Source organism: Salvelinus namaycush, chromosome 4, assembly GCF_016432855.1.
Source record: "Salvelinus namaycush isolate Seneca chromosome 4, SaNama_1.0, whole genome shotgun sequence".
Taxonomy (NCBI): Eukaryota; Metazoa; Chordata; class Actinopteri; order Salmoniformes; family Salmonidae; genus Salvelinus; species Salvelinus namaycush.
In genome coordinates this window covers 27873435-27879909 of record NC_052310.1, presented here as the reverse complement: position 1 = coordinate 27879909, position 6475 = coordinate 27873435, and positions in this window count along the sequence as shown.

Below are 6475 nucleotides of genomic sequence, written 5' to 3'. Positions count from 1 at the left end.
CACTCGCCCTGGGTCGATCGCCCACCTGTCGATCTCCTCCCACGTTGTGTAGTCCAGATTACGCTCCCATTGCCATTCCTCCTTGCGCTGCTCCTGTTGCCGCTTATCACGCTGCTTGATCCTGGATTGGTGGGTAATTCTGTCACGATCGTCAAAGGGAGAGAGAGAGGACCAAGGCGCAGCACGTGAAAAATACATCTTCTCTTTATTATAAGAAGGAAAACGAAACAAAACAACAAACAGACGACCGTGAAGCTATAAATCCAGATAGTGCTGACACAAACACTACACATAGACACAGACAATTACCCACAAAAACCTAGTGCCTATGGCTGCCTTAAATATGGCTCCCAATCAGAGACAATTAATGACATCTGTCTCTGATTGAGAACCCTTCAGGCAACCATAGACACAGCTAGACTTCTCTACTAAACATAAACCCAACTACTCTAATAAACCCCCTAACCTTACAACCACCCTAGACACTACAAAAACACATACATTCACCATGTCACACCCTGACCTAACTAAAATAATAAATGAAAACAAAGATAACTAAGGCCAGGGTGTGACACAGATAGGTAAAAAATAGTGTGTACAGTAGATGGGTGAGAGAAAAAAAAGCAATTTAATCAATTGTTTCACTCAGGCTGTAACACAACAAAATGTGGAAAAAGTCAAGGGTTATGAATACCTTCTGACGGTACTATATATACAGTGCATTCGGAAAGTATTCAGAACCCTTCCCTTTTCCCACATTTTGTTACGTTACAGCCTTATTCTAAAATGTATTAAATAAAAATGTTTCCTCATCAATCTACACACAATATATTCAGAGTATTCACGCCCTCCTAGGCTACTCGGAAGCTAACCCTGCACTGCTCCCAAACTGTTGCTTGAATACTGTGTCACTTTTTCGTGGTAGAGTGGGTAAATGGGGATCTAAAAAGGGACTTTTATATAAATGTGTTGTTATGAAAGACACAGCAACACTCATGAAGGTGTTATGCATGATTTCATGAAGGTGTTATGTATACCCATTTCAAATAAAGTGTTACCCTAAAATGCATAATTAATGTGTACCTGTGAACATGTACTACAAGCTGGAGTAGCAGAGCAGCTTAGAACAAAACATGCAGCTATGAGAAAACATCAAATCTTTTCAGTTAAAATAAACAGTCATTGAATTCCACAGGAAACGGCCCATTTATCTGTAACAGTCTGGATGATGTACAGTTGACGTCGGAAGTTTACATACACTAAGGTTGGAGTCATTAAAAATCGTTTTTCAACAATTTCACAAATTTCTTGTTAACAAACTATAGTTTTGGCAAGTCGGTTAGGACATCTACTTTGTGCATGACACAAGTAATTTTTCCAACAATTGTTTACAGACAGATTATTTCACTTATAATTAATTGTATCACAATTCCAGTGGGTCTGAAGTTTACATACACTAAGTTGACTGTGCCTTTAAACAGCTTTGGAAATTCCAGAAAATTATGTCATGGCTTTAGAAGCTTCTGATAGGCTAATTGACATCATTTGAGTCAATTGGAGGTGTACCTGTGGATGTATTTCGAGGCCTACCATCAAACACAGTGCCTCTTTGCTTGACATCATGGGAAAATCAAAAGAAAATCAGCCAAGACCTCAGAAACAAATATAGACCTCCACAAGTCTGGTTCATCCTTGGGAGCAATTTCCAAATGCCTGAAGGTACCACGTTCAACTGTACAAACAATAGTACGCAAGTATAAACACCATGGGACCACGCAGCCGTCATACAGCTCAGGACTTAGACACATTCTGTCTCCTAGAGATGAACGCACTTTGCTGCAAAAAGTGCAAATCAATCCCAGAACAACAGCAAAGGACCTTGTGAAGATGCTGGAGGAAACAGGTACAAAAGTATCTATATCCACAGGAAAACGAGTCCTATATCGACATAACCTGAAAGGCCGCTCAGCGAGGAAGAAGCCACTGCTCCAAAACCGCCATAAAAATGACAGACTACGGATTGCAACTGCACATGGGGACAAATATCGTACTTCTTGGAGAAATGTCCTCTGGTCTGATGAAACAAATATATAACTGTTTGGCCATAATGACCATCATTGTGTTTGGAGGAAAAAGGGGGAAGCTTGCAAGCTGAAGAACACCATCCCAACCGTGAAGCACGGAGGTGTCAGCATCATGTTGTGGGAGTGCTTTGCTGCAGGAGGGACTGGTGCAATTCACAAAATAGATGGCATCATGAGGTAGGAACATTATGTGGATATATTGAAGCAACATCTCAAGACATCAGTCAGGAAGTTAAAGCTTGGTCGCAAATGGGTCTTCCAAACGGACAATGACCCCAAGCGTACTTCCAAAGTTGTGGCAAAATGGCTTAAGGACAACAAAGTCAAGGTATTGGAGTGGCCATCACAAAGCCCTGACCTCAATCCTATAGAACATTTGTGGGCAGAAATGAAAAAGTGTGTGTGAGCAAGGAAAATAGAGATAAAATGAGTCACTAAGCAAGAAACAACTTCATCAGATGACAGTCTTATAACATGTTATACAATACATTTATGTTTTGTTCGAAAATGTGCATATTTGAGGTATAAATCATAGTTTTACATTGCAGCCACAATCACAAATAGCACCAAAGCAGCCAGAATAATTACAGAGAGCAACGTGAAATACATAAATACTCATCATAAAACATTTATGAAAAATACATGGTGTACAGCAAATGAAAGATAAACATCTTGTGAATCCAGCCAACATTTCCGATTTTTTAAGTGTTTTACAGCGAAAACACAATATATATTTCTATTAGCTCACTACAGTAGCCAAACACACAACGCAATTTACTCCCCGCAAAAATAGCTTGCACAAAACCGACAAAATAGAGATAAAATTAATCACTAACCTTGAACAAATTCATCAGATGACAGTCTTATAACATCATGTTATACAATACAATTATGTTTTGTTCGAAAATGTGCATATTTAGAGCTACAAATCCTGATTATACATTGTGAATACGTAGCATCGATTCACCAGAATCTCCGGAGATATTTTGGACACTCACCTAATCTGACCAAAGAACTCATCATAAACTTTACATAAAAATACTTGCTGTATGGCAAATGAAAGATACACTGGTTCTTAATGCAACCGCTGTGTTAGATTTTTAAAAATAACTTTACCATAACATACAGCTTGCGTTATTGTGAGACAGCGCACACCAAAACGGCGGAGAATAGGAGTCAACATTTTACACAGAAATACGAAATAACATCATAAATGTTTTCTTACTTTTGCTGAGCTTCCATCAGAATGTTGTACAAGGAGTCCTTGGTCCAGAATAAATCGTTGTTTGGTTTTAGAATGTCCATTTCTTCTGTCGAATTCGCGCCACAATGCTAGCCAAGGTTGCTAACATTCCCATCCTCTCTTGACACAAAGAACGGAAAACTCCAAAAGTCCTAATAAACGTTGAATAAACTGATAAAACTCGGTTGAAAAAACCTACTTTATGATGTTATTATCATATGTATCAAATAAAATCAGAGCCGGAGATATTCGCCGTGTAAACCGAACGCTTTTCAGAAGACAATGTCGAGCTCCGCCGCGCGCCTTCGAAGACAAAGAAAATTCCGGACCTGTCACTCCAAAAGCTCTTGTTCGGCCTCAGATCAAGCTAGACACCCCATTCCACCTTCCACTGCCTGTTGACATCTAGTGGAAGGCATATGAAGTGCATGCATATCGATAAATAAAAGCCAGTTGAATAGGCAGGCCCTGAAACAGAGCCTCGTTTTCAGATTTTTCACTTCCTGTATGGAAGTTTGCTGCAAAATGAGTTCTGTTTTACTCACAGATATAATTCAAACAGTTTTAGAAACTTCTGAGTGTTTTCTATCCAATAGTAATAATAATATGCATATTGTATGATCTAGAAAAGAGTACGAGGCCGTTTTACATTTACATTTACATTTAAGTCATTTAGCAGACGCTCTTATCCAGAGCGACTTACAAATTGGTGCATTCACCTTATGATATCCAGTGGAACAGCCACTTTACAATAGTGCATCTAAATCTTTTAAGGGGGGGGGGGGTTAGAAGGATTACTTTATCCTATCAAAGGTATTCCTTAAAGAGGTGGGGTTTCAGGTGTCTCCGGAAGGTGGTGATTGACTCCGCTGTCCTGGCGTCGTGAGGGAGTTTGTTCCACCATTGGGGTGCCAGAGCAGCGAACAGTTTTGACTGGGCTGAGCGGGAACTGTACTTCCTCAGAGGTAGGGAGGCGAGCAGGCCAGAGGTGGATGAACGCAGTGCCCTTGTTTGGGTGTAGGGCCTGATCAGAGCCTGAAGGTACGGAGGTGCCGTTCCCCGGCACGATTTTTTCCAAAGTGAAAACAGCGCCCCCCTATTGACAAGAAGTTTTAAACCCGATCGAACTTGTTTGACATCAACTGAAAACATTCATCCGTAACTCTGCCAAGCCGACAAGCAAAGATGAACTGGTCAAGGCCATCAAGATGTTTTGGCTAGAGAAATTGACGATACAACAAATACATTGATCATCTCAGCAAGGTTTTACCTGTGGTCATGGAGCTGGGTGGAAGTGCGACTAAAATGTAGTTTATATAAACATCTGCATTTGATTGTCTTTTTTCTTGTTATTTTATTAACAAAAGCATAAATCAATCAAATGTATTTATAAAGCCCTTCTTTGTCACGGCTGTTGAAAGGAGCGGACCAAGCTGCAGCGTTGTGAGCGTACATTTTCTAATTTATTCGAAATGACGGCGACAAAACAATAAACAATAGAATGCCCACCCCAACTCACGCCCTGACCAAACCAAAATAGAGACATAAAAAGGATCTCTAAGGGCGTGACATTCTTACATCAGCTGATGTCACAAAGTGATGTACAGAAACCCAGCCTAAAACCCCAAACAGCAAGCAATGCAGGTGTAGAAGCACGGTGGCTCGGAAAAACTCCCTAGAAAGGCCAGAACCTAGGAAGAAACCTAGAGAGGAACCAGGCTATGAGGGGTGGCCAGTCCTCTTCTGGCTGTGCCGGGTGGAGATTATAACAGAACATGGCCAATATGTTCAAATGTTCATAGATGACCAGCAGGGTCAAATAATAATAATCACAGTGGTTGTCGAGGGTGCAACAGGTCAGCACCTCAGGAGTAAATGTCAGTTGGCTTTTCATAGCCGATCATTCAGAGTATCTCTACCGCTCCTGCTGTCTCTAGAGAGTTGAAAACAGCAGGTCTGAGACAGGTAGGACGTCCGCAACATAAAGATGTTGCTGAATAAACATTGTACTGCTGTTTTCAGTTAGAAATGTAACACTTTAGAGTACATAAGCACCGAATACATTGCAAGTTGAGGGATTTTCACAACAGTAGCCGGGATATAAAAAGTCTATTGTCCTGCTAATAGGAAACATTTGCATGATGGGCTACACCTGCTACAGTTGTGAAAAACAAGTGTTTGAAAACCTGTTTTCAAAATGCATCCAGTTGTCTATCACTACTGTAATTAAAAACACAGCTTCTTGTTTACATCTTGTTTACATTCTTTATTGTGTCACACATCAATTGTATCTACCTTTCCATTTACTTTTAGAGTTTGGGATTTACAAATGTGCGCTTTTAATTATTAGTTACATTGTTTTAGTTCGAAAGTGCAGACTTTTTTTCTTTAAATGATTGTTTTCTGTAGGATGCTACATTTCTGACCAGTTGTAATTGTAAGTAGGCCTAATAAAGCCTCATAGTCTACCTCAGCCAGTTGTTATTTATATAGGTCTTGGAAATAGGTCTTGAAATAGACTCCAATTAAGCCCTCTTGTTGTTTGTAAAGTCAAATTAAAATGAAGATTATTGTTGAAATGAATTGCTCAACTGGTGTAGGTTTTCCCCATTTGTTGGTGTGCAACACTTGCATAACAAGTTAGCTATATTTTCAGCACCAGCTTACCACGGCCAATGAAGATCTACCCCGGCCAATTGTGCGCCGCCCTATGGCACTCTCAATCACGGTCAGATGTGATACAGCCTGAATTCGAACCATAGATATACGTATATATATATTTTTCTGAACATTAACCATGTGTAGGTAGATACGTGTGCAGGTAGATGTGGAAAGATAGATACAAATGATTTGTTGCAAGTTGGGGGGGTCACACCTAGCTCAAGTTGGGGGGGGGGGGGGGGGGGTTCACACCTAGCTCAGCTATTAGACAATTCTTTAGTAAAGGTTGAATAGTCTATTGTTCAGCTAACAGCCCATCCTGCTACGCTTGTGGAAAAACTAATCATAATACTTTTCCCCCTTTCCACATGTTAAAGATTCCAATATATAAAGTGTTTTTAGCTACAATCGGCCCCAACCCCAATTAATACATTTTGGCACAGTAGATAGCATGCTGGATTTCGGGCTAGAATGTTGAGGGTTCGAA